Here is an 18,501-nt window from a genome sequence, read left to right as displayed (position 1 = left end):
AAACTATGAAATAAAATGGCATGTTTGGGAAGAGAGAAAAGGGCAGGTTTTTTAACCATTTGTGTGCTGAGGGGGTAAGGGTTTGCTGGGGACATCCAACAAACATTAAGATTAAATGATTCAGGGAAGACAAAAAGAAAGTACTTCTCCACACAGTAAAGGTAAACTGTGAAATCCACTCCTACAAGAGGCAGAGATATAGACATCTGGTGAGAATGTCACTGTAAAAACAGGATACTGTGGCCTGACCAAGCAGGTGCTTCTTATGTTCTTATTAACAGTGGGGTGCAATTCCAGGATGTCCTGGATTAGGAGCCTCTGGCTTACAGACACTGAGAAATCCTGAAGAATGAGGAAGGTGGCACAGAACCCTAGACAAGCAAATATCTTCAAAAAGGAAAAGAAGAAAAATTCTGAAAAGCTACAGCCTTAGGGCGGCATGCAACCCTCAGCCTAATTTTAAAAGCCCTCTGGCTGTATCCATGTATCGAGCCCTACCACCAGAAAGCTAAATTATATGGTTCCAATTACCTTAAGCTCCATAAAGGAACACCTTTACAGAACTAAGATTTAATAATATGCCTTCTGTTTTTCCTGGAGGGTCACTGTAAGAAATTACCCTCAAAACAGGCCTTAGGGGTGTCCTATAAAACAGTTGTAGAGAATGTCTTATTTACAATGAACCATGTGAAAAATATTTGTGTCAATTTAGTCCCAGGAATAATTCTGTCATGTATATGTATAGCTTGTATATGTTTTTATGCGTGTTTTTCTATTTGACAATGAAAATGGTGTTACTTCTAGGGTTTCTTCCCTTGTGTAGGCATCTGGGTAATCCATCACCCATCCATCCATCCATCTATCTATCTACACACACACACACACACACACACACACACACACACACACACACTGTTTTTAGATTATGCATGCATCATCATCACCATGATGTTACAGAAACATACCGTCCTGTATGAGGCAGAATTGGCTGGGGGGGGGATGCCTCTTCAATAATGATGCCTGACATTCAATTATTTGCTTTTTCTTTAAGTTCTTGCATTATTATTTTTCCTTTGAACGGATGCCCCCTAATGAAAGAGGGCCACTATTTAAATTAAAACAAAGAATTTAATTAATAAATCTATTTGACTAAGCAATTATTAACTATCCATCCCTTAGTCATCATCATCATTATTACTATCATTGTTAAAATTATTATTATTATTATTATAAATGTAACTGACTCACTCACATATGCATTGATCAGATTCTAAGCCTGACCCTGCTTCCAGACATAGTGTTATGGGGGGAAATATAATGATTTTGTATGAAATATATGTTTCATTAATGAAGAATTTGTCTCTGTGTGAATTATGCTAATCTAATTCCACCAGAATGCTGGACAAAGTATTTTCCATTTCCTTTAACTCAGATCTTGCAAAAAAATAAAAAAGGAATAAAAGTCTCTAAATCATTTCTTTTTCTTGCCCTGACTGTAAAGTGATCAGAAACTTGAAATACCTAAAAGGTGACTCTCATGGCAGCTGATATGCTTTTCATGCCCTCAAAGAGGCTCCTTATTTAAACATTTCATTTCCTACTTCTCTAACGTCAGGATTAATTTCAACTAACTCTATAGAAATCAATCAGATTCTTCATTACACTGCGGGAAATGGAGAGCAAAGCTTTCAGCTAAATGCAAAAGGTATTGAAATTGTTGCTGCTTTGTTGTTGCTCAACCAAGTTTAAAAGCAACTGTTAGATCCTTACTTTAGAAAGTGAGGGAGAGGAACATTACAGTTAATTTAGTATCGCTCTAATCATACACCAAAGTTCTGTTTTGCTCCATAAGCCATGTGTCTTACACTGGCACCCAAAAGTGTGTACTGACACATCAAACAGGATTTCACTGTATATATGCACATGAGGAGTATATATACTTTTCATGTGCACTCCAAATGTGTGATGAGGTTTTGTGCTACTTTGTGCTGGAAAACGTTTTAAATCACCATTGCAAGTGTGAAAATGAAATACAAAGGGATACCTAGGGAGTACTCAAAACCCAGCATTGCCACACACACCCCAAAGCTTTGTGCTAGTTTTGTGTTTTGTATCACAAACTATAAGGTTTTCCCACCACCACCACAGGTGTGAAGCTGATATACATAGAAGGCCAGAGTAATTTTGCCCAGTTTAAGATGGACAGTTGGAAACTGCCCTCCTGCTTCTTCTCTAAAGGAACAGGAATCTTGCATTGTTAGGGTGGGCGAAAGGTTAGACAATATAATGTTCATTGCAGATCATTGTATAAATGAGTACAGAATTTACCTTGCAATCTGCCTTTTACATTGCTTTCTCAGTAAACCCTCCTTTTCCTAAACAACAACATTATGCCATTGCTCCTGGATACTTCACAAGGGCACTCAATTGCCTGCAACCTGTGCTCTTGTATATTTCAGTAAACATGTCAGTTTCTAGGGCAGTTCTTTTGGCAGCAAACAGTTCTCTGACAGAATATAGCCAGGGCTGTAATGGAAAAGCAGTTCCTGGGGGCTACAGCTAAGTCCCTCAAGCAAGACTAGAGCACAGCAGCACTCTCCCCTCCTGTGGTTTCCAGCAACTGGTATTCTGAAGCATTGCTGCCTCTGACTGTGGAGGCTGAGCACAGCCATCACTGCTAGTAGCCCTAACCTCCGCGAGAAGTCATTTATGCTCCAGAAAGGCATATCCCCTGAACACCTCAAAGAAGAGGGCAGATGGGGCTCTAATGTTTGCCCAAGCAAGCACAATAACAAGAGAATCACCATTACCATTTATTGTGCCTTATGTACTCAGGGAAGCAACTTCTCCTGGTGGTGACCCTTCAATCGCAACCCAAGACACATAACCATCTTGAACTGGGGTCCATAGTATAGATTACGCTTAAAACTGGTGGGAATCTGTGAAGAAGAAAGCAGGGGGCAAGAAAGCCTTTATTTCAGTAATGGAGGCTTTGAGGCACAAAGGCAGTTTTCTGGTTTAAAGAAAATGGGAAACACTCGTGACAATCAAAATGTTCCTGTGAAGTGGCTACCTCTGTGAATTGCTTTATGCAGGGAAAGTTGCCTGTTATCATTGTAATGCACTGCTTTGATGTACACAGCATCTGCTTTTGCTCAGATGATCTCTGTGTTTGGAGATAGTAATGAATGATTGGAGCTTATTGGACACGTCCTGCAAAAATGTGGTTTTGAGAGATTTCAAAATTCAGATCTGTCAGTTGCTGCCAGTGTCTTCTGTCCCCATTCAGTTCTAAGTATGACAGTCATGATAAATATCCTTCTGCTTCCTCTATGTTTATTGCATTTTGCAGAGCAGGAAAAATGGGTTTTCAGGTGGTTGTGTGGGTGGGAAAGATGACAATTTTATTTTTGCTTATAAAGAAATCCATCACTGGGTAATCTGAAAGAAAATATTCTAATCGTGTGTGCCTTTGCAGTTTCCCCTAGTATTCAGTAGATAGTAAGGAGGATGACTTGGAAAAATGTAGTTTGAAGATGTTCACCGTTTCTTAATACAATAATTGTGGGTGTGTGGGTTTCCGTGTGTAAGCCTATAGCCTGGTAGAATTACCCCAAGTCAGTCTATCATGGTACAGATCACTAGTAATCTAGAATCATTATCCTTAGGCTACAAGGGAAGGGACAATTGTTTTTCTTCTCAGCAATCAAAACTGGTTTCAGGGACATAGAGTTGGTATATTATCTTCCTCACAAGCTTCACAAATTTCTCAAATTACCAAGAAATATTCCCCAGGCAGGTATCGGCATGACAGCTTTCAGAACAAGAGACAGAAGAGAGAATTCATATTGTTCACCTTGATTAGAATTGATGAAGAAAAGTGAGACAGAAATATTGGTATGCATACATACATAAATATTAAAGTTGTATATATTTTGGCAGATAGATATGGACTGGGCATTCATTTTGTTTGAAGTGCAATGCTGAATGGAATCGGCCCTCTTTGGACATGATTGGACCACTCTGAAATCCAAAGCAACTTTGATCTGAAATAATTTGAATAAAAGTGGGCAGCTTCCAAGGCTTTGGAGCTTTTACTTTTTCTGGGACATTTCTGAAACCTTCCCAGCAGCTGCTGCTGCTGCTGTTTAATTTATTACCTGCTCATCACTCGAAGGTCCCAGTGTGGATAATAACATTAAAACACAACATTACAACACAGTATTTAAAACAGTTTTAAACAACTTACATTTACGAAAAAGAAAGGTCCTAGAAATATGCACCTTGTGTCAAAAAAGAGGAGGGAAAGACGTTGGAAAGGAGTAGTTGTGTGATGGTCAGCTTTAGCCTCCAACCATGATTAAAGACAGAAGAAGAGCCTAGCTGGATCAGACCAAAGGCACCAGGCAGTGAGCAACTAGCTGCCCCAAAGGGATTTCTAAAAGCTGGGCATGTGGGTGATAGCTCTCTCTTGCTCACGATCCCCAGAAACTGGCCTCTAATCATAGAGGTAACATATCAGGATGAGTAGGTAAATCCTCCATTAATTTTCCTCATCTCCATTTTAAAGCCATATACGTTGGTCATCATCATCATCACTCATAGGAGCCTTGTGGGGGCTGGGTACCCACAAAATCAATGAGAAAAGTTGGCAGGTGGCAGTGACAATGCCTCCAAGATAGAAACAACTCAACTACGCCCTCTGCAGCCAGCCAGTGAGGCACCCTTTCCCGGGGGGGGGGGGGTTGCACGCTCAGACACGGAGCAAGTCCAATCCACTCCCCATGGAAAAGGATTCCTCACTGGCTGAGGACAGGAGGAGGAGCTGCCGCTGCCTGCTGCAACTCAAATATGCAACGGCACAGACACACACTTGCACTACGTGCAGGCGTGTGCATGTGAGGTCGTATGTTGATGTTGTGGCAGTATTCACCCACAATCCTGAGGCTGAGATGGTACCCCTGCATATGAGATGGCACTCCCTACATATCGTGTAGCAATATGGAAAACTTATATCTGGAAGGTCTGTGAGTTCTAGAATTACAAGAGAGAGTCCACCTTCTGCAAACCATGCATTATTTTATGCTCCCCTGTCATGTCACACTCCTCCCCCACCAAAAAAACTAAACAGCCTCCAACACTGTATTCATTCCTTGTATAGCTGCTCCAGTTCTTAGATCATTTTGTTTGCCCTTTACTGCACCCTTATGTGCTCAACAAATATCCTTTCTGAGATGCTCCTTTTTATCTCCAATCAGAATGCTATAGGAGAGATGTATAGAGATATTTCCAAAGCTGTTTCACTGCTTTTTGCTAGTTCACTCCCTCAGGAGCAGCAATGCTTGAAGAGTTTGTGGAATTGGTGGTTGTGTTTTCCTTGCGTAAACCCTTTTACTTTTTCTGTTTCTTCATTCCTTATTCCAGGCCAACTATTTCCTTGAACTGAATACTTTTTTTTTCTTTGTGGTTTCTGTCACTTATATTTGTCCTGAGTATAAACCATGTTGTTAGTTATTAGGTGAGTCACTTTCCTTCATCTCCCACTTTCCATTTCAGCCCAAGTAGCATTTGATTTAATCCCAGGGTTATTTGTAGGTCAGTTTGTGTCTGGGAGTACAAAATCTGTCTGACTCTGTATATGTCTGTGCTCTTTTGTTTGTGTGTTGCCAAATACTACATCACTACACACTTTATTTCAATAAATTGTCATCCACATCAAGCATAAGGCAGGATCATGGCAAAGCTCAAGCTGTCCTCAGTGCAAGCAAAGGGGCAATGTCAATTTTTCTCCATCCCACTCAAAAACAATTTAAATATGCCTAGCACACACAAACATCTATTTGTCCAAAATTTGGCAGATAACATTCTCTTCAAGGAGTATCGTACTGACAAACTTCATCCACTTCTACCGAAAAAATGAAAAAAGAGACTTTTGCTGATTCCCCCATTCTGTTACATGGGGAATCATGCAAAACTTCTGAAAAAGGAACTAATGGTCAGTATTCAACAAAACAGTTGTGCTAGCACAAAGATTAGAGGTAGCACAATGGGATTTTTCCCCTTCCCCACCCCCAGCATACCCTGTGCTATCCCCAGATCTGCTCTGGAGAATTGGGGGAACTCCCAGAACAGATGTAGAAGGTGCATGGAGGAGAAGAGGGGAGAACTTTGTGCTAATGGAACATTAACCATAAGGCTATGTTGAGTGCAATCCAATTTGAGGCTGTGCTTCATATCTAAACCAAACTGCAAGCCAGTTCAAAACTTTCAATCAAAGTCCAAGCAGCAAAGTGGATTCCAAGCCCATGCTCTTTTGTTTCTTTTGCGCACCACAAATATATATACTCAAGATTTCTGGGTGACTGTCAGATTTTACTACATCTCCATTGCCTCCTAGATTGCAATTTGTTTTCTTTATCCCATAGAAATCAGTGGGAATCTATGAGAGCTGATACCTAGACAGCTCCCTGTATAGCCCACCTGTCCATTTGCAATAAATGTCCACCTCTGTCTATTCTAGGTGCAATCACACTGGCTAAAGGTACAAAACATAGTGAGCAAGCATAGCATGCACAATTGTATTAAATTCTAATCTAGTTGGAATATTGCAATATAGTGAATTTTACTACTTGTTCTTGAGAAATGGTTTTGATATTGATTGATTGATTGCAGATGTTCTCTTAGGCTGCAGTCCTAACCCTGCCAGGGCATCAGTGAGTCTTAATGTGGTGACAGAGCCCACACTGAATCTGCAATCCCCCACCCACTTACACCAGCCAGGGTGGAGTGGACAGTAAATCCTTGTATTTTTGTTGTACCATCTCCCAGGCTGGTGAAGAAAACAAGGGCCCCTGCCACAACTTGCTAGCAATGGGGCCAGCTTAGAAAACAATGGAACCTTTGGCGATCCAAGTCTGTACCTGTCTCAAGAACATACACTGTCTACCACTGGTAGTACCTTTCATCTGCCTGCAGTTTGGACAGGCATGTTAAGGAGTTCCACAGCAAGAAAACACATGCAAAAATGTGCATTTTCAGATAAAATGATGCATATACAAATGTGTATTTGGATACACACACATATATACACATTTTCATGCTTTTAAAACAATAAATGCAGCCTGATATAAAAACATGACAGAACAAGGCTAATAAATGAAAATATCTAAAAATGACAAGGACAACAAACAGACTGATTTGCAGCATGTCTGGCAGTATGGCTGCTCTGCATCTTCGCCCCTGAAACATTATGGGATAATGATCTGAGGTTTCATTTCACTGGCCTCATTTCACTGAAGAAAAGCAAGTATGCATTTATCCTGTGCACTGCCAGTTAATGCTTCTTATGAGGATTTGATTTTCACACTCCCAGAGGGAATGGTTTCCTTACAATCTTCCCCAAGCAGCTGGCTACTCTAGTAAACAAGTCCCAATAATCTGCTCTAATTTTACTGCAGAAATCCTGGCTCCTTCCTATCTTCAAAAATCCTTGCTATCAATGCTTGACAAACTAGATTTTCAAGCTACTGTTTCTGATTTATAAACTCTACTTTATCTGAAAGGAGCATTGCCACGGCATGTGGCTCAAACATACATCTTATGGTTATCTAAGAAAGGCTGGAACTTCAGATCTCAGCTCAAAGGAGTCTATCTAGTTATGACTTCACATTTTGATATGTCAGGAAAAGATATAGCTTGATGCCAGGGGAGCAAGAGGCTGGAAGGACAAGCTACACACACACACACGGCTTTTCCATCGTTGCCATAACCCTTGCAAACCCAAGGTCTGCTGAGGACAGCGACTGAAGGAAATCACAGGGTTGGTGCAAGACAGTTGTTTTCCCTAGTGGTAAGATATACTCTTTCTCTGTTGCCAGTGGTCAATGTGGCCAATCAGAAATTTAGAAGCTAGACACACCTCCCCAATAACTCTGCACTTATATTATAAAAGAGTTAGTCAGTTGCCGCATTACTTCTCACAACCCACATCACTGCTGCCCTGCTTATGTTGTGTGTCATCCAGCCAAGTGATGGGAGTGGGGGAAAGAGAGAGAGAAATGCAGGGGTAAAGGAGGGCAAGAGAGAAAAGGGGCAGTAATGGATGGGGCTGCACAGGGAATTTGCCAGCAAACTATGGAAGAATACTCAAGAGAAAGAGTGGTGGTGAAAAGTCATATTTATTCAAATATAGAAATAGAAGATCTGCCAAACAACAACCAAATTCTTTAAGTATGGGCAGGTAGGTTTGAATCTAAGGAAGCACCCCTCCATGCCCCTGGGAATGTAAATAGCCACATTCTATGGCAGAGATTGGGAGAAAATTATTATGCCCTGTCAAAAGAGCTTTGGGTATGTGAACCCAACTTGCACACCCTGGCCCCTCTGTGCAGTCTTCATGAAAGTGCACATGCCAGACCTAAAAGACAGCCCTAAGGAACCTCCAAGCCAAAGGCTGTGTAAGGTGACTCAAGAGTGCCATTAAACCCCAGAATGCCCAGAATGCCTTAAATTCCTTTACCTGCCTGCACTGAATGCCAAACAGACCAAATAAGTATCAAGAGCAAATCAAAGGCCCCTACAGTGTGGAGGAGGCAAATAGTAGAGCCCCAAGGGGCAATCAGGGGCCTCCTCAAAACTCCTACTAAGCTGCCAGAAAGGGGGACTAGCAAAGAAAGAAAGAAAACAAAGCACACTGTAGAGAGGGGGAGGGCCAAAGGACACTGCAAAAGAGGGTTAGGAGATGGAGCACACAGAACAGGCTTAAATAGCAGCCTGGTTGCTTCCCTACTATTGCACACTCCTACCCATGTGATCCCCAAGATCTCCATCCTGTAGAAGAAACCAGCTCATGTCTTCTCCCAAGAAAGGGTGTATAGCAAATTCACCCCTGTTAAAGGGCAGAAGTAGCATTTGCAGGGCTTTTCAAACCTGCAGCCAGACCTACTAATAAAGGTAAAAGCATAATAATTTATGTTTTGAAAAATACCCTTTCTTCATTATTTGACTTAAGAGATGCATTGATATTTTTCCTGCCAATGCTTTCAACATGGGACTCCCTTTCACAGAAATTAGCTCCAAATATTAGTTGGTTGAAATGCCATTTTCAATCTGTGATTAATGAATTCATCTGTACTTATAAATGCATGCCCTCAGTTAGTCATCTTACAGCCCAATCCTCTCCGTGTTTACTAGTAAATAGGGATGGAGAGAATTTCATTCATTCCACATTTTTTAAATGAACCAGCCTAATTTGCACCTCTCGGACTCATACAGAATGCAATTATCATTTGGATTTCACACTTCTCCAAATGTTGCAATACAGATTTCTGCTCAAAAAAAAGAGAGAAATGCGTTAAGAATTGTATATTTTAGGATAAAATTATACATTTAGAAATATATTGAGATAGAATATATATTTAAATATATATCGTGATTAAATACATACATAAAGCTATTTAAATACTCTCTGTAATACATTTTCCCTATGAATCTTTTTAAAAATACAGCCAGGTGTGCAAATGAGATGGAATGGACTTATGAATGAACACTTTCAAAACTGGCATAGTTTGGAAATAGATTTATCCAGCCTTCATTCCTGAAGCACCACTGACTTTAGCAGGGCTCGTATCCAGGTAAAGGATAGAATATCCACCTATACTAACAAATACTGAAAATCTTTGTCCTTCCCTGTGGAACTATTTTAGGTTCTTGCCGTGTTTTACAGCACAGCAGGAAAGCATAAAACACCTCTCATTTGCAGCAGGGGGGAAAGCAAATGAGAGCCAGCGAAAGAGGGACACCCAATCCTTTAACTGTGAACAATGGAATAGTGTTCTCTGAGGGTTAAGGAGGGAAAACTCCTTGTTGCTAGATAATAGGATTCTGTCTGAAATTGAATTGTCTACATGTTGAAGGCAAGTTCTTTTTCAGTGGAGTCTGAACATGTTGTCTTGTAAGTGCATCAGTGGCCTATGTACAGATCTTGACTTCACATCCTGTGTCACCTGAATTATCAAAAGTATTTTCATAATGCAGAGAGACTCAAGGGTGTTGAGAATTTCAAGGAAATTGAAATTATTCCCATGGGCTCGATTTTCTATTGTCAGGAAATACAGCAGGGATGAGGAACCTGTGGCCCTCCAGATGCTGCTGGATTACAGCTCCCATCATCCCTGACCCTGTTGACCAGAGCTGATACAAGATGGAGTCCAATGTCATCTGCAGGGCTACAGGTTCATCATCCCTGAAATATAGGATCTTACCACTAGGACTGTCCTTCTTCTCAAACTGCTGTTGAGTATGGGACAATCCTCTTTGTGCTGTTACTACTTCTCATTTCGGTTCAACAAGAGACAGGCTATGTGAATTCAGAATAGCTGTTGCTACTGCGCCAATTGCATTTATCCCTCCCCACCTCCTTTATTTCAGTTCTTCTCTCAACTAAGGCCTTAGCAGCCCTCCTCCTAGGCAGGACTGGAAGAACAGTATGTGTATGTGTTGAAGCTGTTGTACAGAGCAGAGCATGTAGCCATCTCATTATGTAGCCAAACTAGGCCAGTAAGGCCCCTTTTGCAGGGTGGATGGTTTTATAAGTAAGTGGGGACCTGGGAAATGCTTTTGGTTGAAGACTGATACCTTTGGAGCAGGGTTGGGGAAACATTTTCAGCCCGAGAGCAAGAGAGCCCTGTAGACAAGCTTCCAGGGAGCACATGTCAGGGGGGGGGGCAAGGACTAGAAGCAAAAGTGGGCAGAGCAATTGATGTGACTCTGACCTTTGTACAATCTGCACTGTAATAGGTATGAGTTACTCGTGCGTAAGCTGGTGCCTTTCTCGGTTAATTTGCTTTGTTAAACCTTTCTGACTGCACAGCCCCTTCTCATCGTGGCTGCCTCAGTCACTGGCAGAATCCGTCAGTGGCCGTTTCTTGAACCTCTTCCAGCATAAAAGTTGTTTGACACCCAGTCTCCTCCTCCTCTCACTGCGCGGGAGTCTTCTGCGCAGGGAAGGCGTGGGTAGCGGAGGACCTGGGCTCTCCTCACTGATGTCCAGTGAAGAGTCCTGGAGCCCTCTCTCCAATTCCCCCATCTGCCCCCTTTATCCCCGGTGTTGCGCTGATTGGCTTCCCCCTCTACTGAGCTGTTTCTCCCCCTGCTGCTGGGTCCTTCGCCAGCATCATCTGGGAGCCTCCCCTTCGCCTCTCCCTCCGATGTCAGTTCCCTGACATGCACATACCTATCTGTCCTCCACCCAGACAAGCAAGAGCCATTATCAGAGTCCAAGGGCACATTCCAGCCAGGTAAGGACCAGACTGATAGTTCTAGTGGGTCACATTCAACCCCTGGAACACAGGTCCAGACCCTCCAAGTGTCCCTATTTTCCAGGGACAGTCCTGGATTTACAGAAGCCGTCCCAGTTTCTGATTTGATCCTGGAATGCCCTGCTTTTCCTCAGGATTTTCCTATTTTCACCAGAGAAATGTTGGAAGGTATGGAGTTATGTGACCCCCCAACCCAAGGAGATGCAACCTTTAGAAGACATCTGAAGGCAGCCCTGTACAGGGACGTTTTTGTGTGTGTTGAATGTTTTATTATATTTTTAAATATGTTAGCAGCTGCCTACTACTACTACTACTAAATAGGACATCCTATTTTCATCAGAGAAATGTTGCAGAGTATGCAGGTCCCTCACTCCTGGTTTGATACCTTCCCTTTATAAGGTTCATTGTCAGTAGTGTATCCTGTCAAGCAGCCAAGTCTAGAGAACTATAAAGCTGCCACTTCTGGAATATGAACAGCAGAAAGAAAAACTCATTTTGAAGACTTTAAAGTTGCTGTTTACCATGAGCATCAGAGGTGGTGCCTGTGGGGGCTGGAGCTTTTCCCATTGGCATGGGAAAAGCTGAGTTTGCTCCGGAAGAGTGATTGGATGGAGGAGGCCTTCAGGCAAGGCTGACTATCAGGTTTTCTTCTTAAAATAATAGTAAACTACATTACGAGTTCATAAGTCTCGGGGGGGGGGGTGTTTTTGTTTTAAATTCAAGTGTACATAGGACTGTGATGAATTTATTTCATCCGTATAGACTAAGATAGCTATAATGTTATCATTTACCTGTTAAACAAGCAGTTGTAAAAGTACACCAGGAGGAGGAGGAGGCTGCATTCTTCATGCCCTGACTGCCTTGGTGAGCGCTTTTGTGTTTTTGATATTGTCACCAGTGAGTCAGAAGTCTTAGTGCAGGAGGTGATGGGGAGCAGGTGAAAAGTACAGATATGAAGCATAGGAGAACAACTTTAAGCGTGGGTGGCTGGGTGGCTTGAATGCTGGTGAAGTTAGCACTTCTTAGAGAAGAAATAGGCTGACAATGTGGTGTAGAATTTATTTGTGGTTGTTGGCTAGATCTAGAGGTGGCCTCTCTTTGAATTGGCTCAGGATTTGCAGGCAGCTTTAAAGGGGGGGGATTCCAATGCAGTCAAACTGTTTGGAAATATGCCACCCTGTCTCCCATTTCTGCTATCTTACAGCAGCCCCTTAAACAGGGAACCCTTCCAGACACATAATGTGCTAAAGTTGCAATTTGTTCCACTATTTTTCAGAGCGAAGTAGCAGATCACCTAACCTACCAGTTATCACATGTTTCTGCTTTTTCATAGTTTGGGTTGGTTTTTTTTAAGCTGCAGAAAACAATTCAAAGATAAAATAGTACTGTTATTATTTAATACCCCAAATTTTTTTTACCCGAGAAGGGGTACGCTGGTAAGACTAAACTCTCAAAAGATGTGAGTGATTATTGTAAGTTTGGGACATGCTATCTAGATTACCACAGTGATGGGAAGTGATAGACTGTGGCCAATGAAGTTCTTTTCCAAAACAGGAACTCTTGAAAATAAAAAGGTTTAACATCACCACAGGGCATTAAGGATCACTACTACTTGAGGAATGGCGTCTTGCTGGTTGGCATTACTTGGGAGCAGCAGAAGCAGGAGGTGGAAGACCACAAAGGGTGCAGGAGAACTTAAGCCAGGGATGGTGAGTTTGTGTTCTTACTGGTGCTGTGTAACTATAGCTCCCATGCTTCCTGGGGCTGATGAGAGGTGGAATCCAACAACCTATGGAGGGTTACTACACAAATTCAATCATGTATTAACATAAAAAACAGTCAAGAAGCAGTTTTAGCAGATCTAAGTGATATTGCTACACATTTTCTCGCCTCCCTTCCCTTCTGCAACTTATTAAAAGATTGGAACCCTCAAGTAAAATAGCACCAATTCTGAAGAATGACCTGGGGGTGGGGGTGGGGAAGTGGTGTAAAGAGGTTCATTAAAAATTTCTCTAAACCCCTTGTAAAAACTTGTTGTTGTGTTTTTTTAAAAAGAAAAATCAAGATAATCTCCACCCCATCACAGTTTCAGAGGCAGCATCTATTAATAACTGGGATTCTGCTATATCTGCCTTCTAAAAACTTTGAGAGCAATCCTATACATGTCTACTCAAAAGGAGTCACATTGAGTTCAACAAAGCTTACTCCCACATAAATGGGTGAAGGGTTCCAGCCAAAACATGACAAGGGAAAAGCTAATCTATAGCGGTACCTCAGGTTAAGAACTTAATTCGTTCTGGAGGTCCATTCTTAACCTGAAACTGTTCTTAACCTAAAGTACCACTTTAGCTAATGGAGCCTCCCGCTGCTGCCGCGCCACTGCCGCACGATTTCTGTCCTCATCCTGAAGCAAAGTTATTAACCTGAGGTACTATTTCTGGGTTAGCGGAGTCTGTAACCTGAAGCGTCTGTAACCTGAAGCATCTGTAACCCAATGTACTACTGTATTTTTGTCCAAAGTAAATTAGACACCCCACTGCTGGAGTCTGAACATGGCAGACCCAACAATCAGGAGAACACAGCTTCCAGGGCGCCAGCTACAGCTCTTGTAAATTAATAGTATCCTCCTAATGCAACTGGCAGCTGAAGTGGGCAAGTTTAATCAATAACAAGGCAAGGGGGGGGAACCCTCATTCTTTCCTCCCTATGACTTAATGTAGAAGGGCCTTAATTTAGTTGTAGAGCAATGGCTGTGCATATGAAAGGTCCCAGGATCTCTCCTTAGCATCTGCAGGAAGGTTTGGAAATGCCCTCTGTCTGAAACCGTGGAGAGCCACAGCCAGACAGCATAGAGCTAGCAATTGGCCTCACCTGGGATAAGACAGCTTCCTACGCTGCTACCTTCCTAGGCAGGACTTACCTGTTTTTGAATCACAAGGAAATGGCGGAGCATCCTCTTTACATGCAGAAGGTTTCAATCGCACCATTAACCACTACAAGTTAGCATTGTAAAAACTAAGCTAAATGGGTCAATGGCTCCTTACAAGCGTCTTATGTTTCTTACATTGATCTGGTTTCCTTGCAGCCACTATTTAGAAAGAAAAAGAAAAAAGCTCCCTCCCCACCCTACACTACAGTATACAGCAGCGCTGGTGGGACAATTTGAATTGGAAGCGGGGGGGTGAGAGATTTCCCCCTCCCATTGAGCTCTTATCCACATCCTTTTCATAGAATGGGAGGAACACATATGGCCTCCCCCACCCATCACATCTAATTTGACCCTAATACAGAATTTTCCAGTTAGTTCTCAATTTCTGAAGGACTGACATCTATCATTCTGAATGCTTTGATCAGAAACTGCAATGGGCAAATGCTTTTACTAACAGAACCCCTCCATCTCTAGGTTCCAGATGCAAAGTGTCAAAAGGGACCCTTTGCTTTGTCAAGGCTAATGGAAAATAGAAAACAGATTTTGGCTACATATTTGTTACTCGGATGGGCATGCTGAATCCCTGTTGAAAATGAATCCTGCTCTTTTAGCTCATTCAGAAGTATGGATTAGGCTTTGATTTAAACTTAAAGACACACAAATCCTGTTGTCCAAGGACTTAATAGGACACTGTAATGTTTTTTGGATTGACTTACTGCACTTCTGAATAGATTATCCGAAAGCACATGATATGGCTTTGCAAGAGAAGCAATTTCCAGCTCTTCTCTGAAACTGACACATCTGTCCCTCTTGCTCTGCGGATTCGTGCTGGAATCGCTTTTTAAAATGAGCAGATTCTAGTGTTTCACCTTAAAGATGATTTCCAGTTTTTACTCTATCACCACCCTAGAATTAATTAATTCACTTCGATCCGTTAAGCGTCTTTGGTGTCCAGAATACTTAGCACATCTGAAGAAATATTTAATTTGAAAAGTATAAGCCAAATGTACAATTAAGGTGTATGTGTGTAGCTTGTTTGTTTTAAAGATATATTCACAGTTGTAATCCAAAACACCCAGAGGCACACTCCATTGTCTCTTGAGGCAGATGGATGCCAACAACAGTTTGGAGGGTACCACCTTAGACACCCCTGCATTGGTTTATGGCCTTTCCTGGAAGACATACAGGAAGTTTTGACAGGTTTTGATTCTATTATCAATAGTACTCTTTGGACTACCAAAGGGCTGGCCATTGGGGGCACTGTTTCAGTGGCTCCAGTCTTACTAGTCTTGCTACTACTTTCCAACACATGCCCTGTGAAATTTGCACTTATGCAAATGTTGCAATGTGGTTCTCCAGCCACGCAATTTGCACAAAAGTACTTAGGTAAAATGTCTATTGGACAGGGACAGACTTTGGTAATATGGTGTCCTGAGCGAGGACAAAATCCCCCCTCCCATATTTCTGGTTTCCACAATAATTCATTTTGATGCAGTTGCTTTTTAATGGGACTTCTCAATAGGCTCACTGAAAATTCACATTATTACAAAAACAGAAGTTATTATTATTTTGCAACCCCTCAGTTGGGCAATCTGTTGGGGGGGGGACCGTGTGCACTACCCTAAATCTGGTGCTATATTGGAAGTGACTAGCAAAAAGAGCTCATTTGGACTTGCAGGAATGGACTGATTGCTACAGTTGCAGGTGTCCCAAACCTTTAAGAGTTTAAGGTAGCAGCTCTTTGCTTTGTTGAGGAGCAAAGGCTGCTCTTCCCTTTTCTGCCTTCCCAACACACCAGAGAAGCCTTGCTCATCTGTTGCAAGCACTCTGCGATTAAAATGATAATCTTGACCCATCTCAGGCCAGGTTTCAGCCTGAATCTGCTTTATTTGTCCTGATGGATGACTTCTACCACGAGGGCAAGGTGGGTGACCATGTGATTTTACTTGATCTCTCAGTGGCTTTTGATACCAATGACCAAGTTATCTTCTTGTACTTGCTCAGTGAGATGGCAGTACTGCCCCATGAATCCCACGTCCTGTCCCTGCCCTGGCATCTCCAGGTAAGGTTAGTAAAGGCTCCTGCCTGAGACCCTGTAAAACTACTGCTAGTCAGTGTCAACAGAACTGCCCTGGGTGTTAAAATAAGCTGGATGTTCTATGTTGCAGCAATAAGATTGCACCTCTTTGAATCTGTAGCTCTCAAGTTACTGCTCAGCTACAGCTCCTATTTGCTATGCTAGTTGTGGTTTATGGTAGATGGAGTCTAAGAAGCTTTGGATTGGCACAGGTTGCCCATACCTGACTTTGCCTTCCCTCTCTCTCTCTCTTGCTGTGTTGCTGTGTTGTAATTTCTTTTTTTGTATCAAGTTATTCTACTTGTCCTAACAGTATGGTAATGAGTCCCACTGAGACGGCACTATTTCCTCAAGATTTCAAGATATCTTTATTACTGCTTTATCCACCTCCCCTTTGCATTTGAACCAGAATAAATAATGGGGGTGAGGGTGTATGTAACCCTGTTCAGATCAAGTTGCCTTGCCTCTCATGGTCTCTACTTGGTATACAGTCTGATTAACATTCACTCATTCTGCACTAGTTAGCAACTTTAGTAGCCTTAGTATTATCTCTGGAGTAAGAAACTGCAATCTTCTACAGTTTCAGAGCCTTATATACAACATAATACATGATCTTCCATGCATATTTGAATTCCCAATGCTCAGGAGTTAATAATGTATTTACATTTCTATAGGAAGTTCCTACTGGAAGGGGGAAATGAACTGATATTTAAGATAGCAAAATACTCACTACAGAAGAAGCAATATGTCAGTGGCACAGCATACACTTTGCATGTAGAATATTCGAGACTAAATTCCTGTCATATGCTTTAAATAAATAAATAAATGAAGCAGAAAGCAAATACTGAGAAAGATCTGAAGAATGACAGAGCAGACAATATGGATATGGACATCATACTAATGGCCCCACCTAGTCCAGCATCCTATTCTCATAGTAGCCAACCAGATGGCTGCAGGCAACCCATAAGCAGGACCTGAGCCTCCAAAGATCCTTGCCTCCTGTAGTTTCCAGCATCAGGTATTTGGAACCATTACTGCCTCTAACCATGGAGGCAGAGCACAGTCATCATGGCTAGTAGCCATGCAGCTAGTAGCCTTGTCATCCAAAAACTAGTTTACTCCTCTTTTAAAATTATCCGTTTAGTGGCTATCACTGCCTACTGTGGGAGCACGTTCCATATTTAACTATGTACAGCATGAAGAAGTGCTTTTGAAAAAATCTGCCCTGATCTTCCAACATTCAGCTTCATTGGATGTCCATGAGTTCCAGTATTATGAGAGAGTGAGAAAAACCTTTTTCTAACCACTTTCTCCAGGCCATGCATAATTTTATAAACTTCTATCATGTCATCTCTTACCTTCTGTGTAAAACAATAGAGTACCAAACGCTGCGACATTTCTTCACAGGGAAGTTCCTCCATCCCTTTGACCATTTAAGTCACCCCCTTTTGTGAAAAATAAAGAAGTGTCTGATGCAAAATTAACAATCTTGAGAGATAAATTAGGCTGAGAGATTGGCCCAAAGTCACCCACCAAGCTGAATGACTAGGTTGTGTTTTCAACATGGGTCTCCCCTAGTCCTAATTGAACACTGTGGTTGCTATGCCATCAGAAGATAGAATCAGAAACTCACAACTCTTTAAACAGTTCCCCTTTGTGGTAAGTCCTTGAACTCACTAAAACAAATCTCCTTCTAGCGATACAGCTGAAGGTCCCTCCATATACCCATTCATCTCTATATTTTACTCCTTAAACAGAAAAAAGCTCAACTTGCAGCAATGGTGAGGAACCTCAGCCTTGCAGTTAAAATTTGGCCCATGAGGCCATTTTCCCTAAGCCATATCCACCTCCCCACCCCTAAATTAACATGAGATGCCTGGTGAGGGGCAGGTATGGATTGGCTACTAGCACACCTGAAGCATGAATTCCCTTTGCATCAGCTGATGCATAGAGGATTCAATCCTGCTTGGTACAGGGGCATCTAAATGTCTCCTCTGAAGAAAGGCATTGTTTTCGATAGATCTTACTTCCAGGTCTTATATTTCTTTCTTTCTTTCCTTTTTGCTTTAGGTATCAGTCACAGGCTGCATTTGCTTTGAAGATAAAATGATTGAAAGCATATCCAATATTGGCTATATTCCACCTTCCCTGAACATGGCAAAGAGTAAGTTGCTGGA

Source organism: Podarcis bocagei (assembly GCF_964188305.1).
Source record: "Podarcis bocagei genome assembly, chromosome: Z".
NCBI classification, from domain to species: domain Eukaryota; kingdom Metazoa; phylum Chordata; class Lepidosauria; order Squamata; family Lacertidae; genus Podarcis; species Podarcis bocagei.
The sequence above is the reverse complement of the archived record's forward strand: the minus strand, read 5'-3'. Positions refer to the sequence as shown.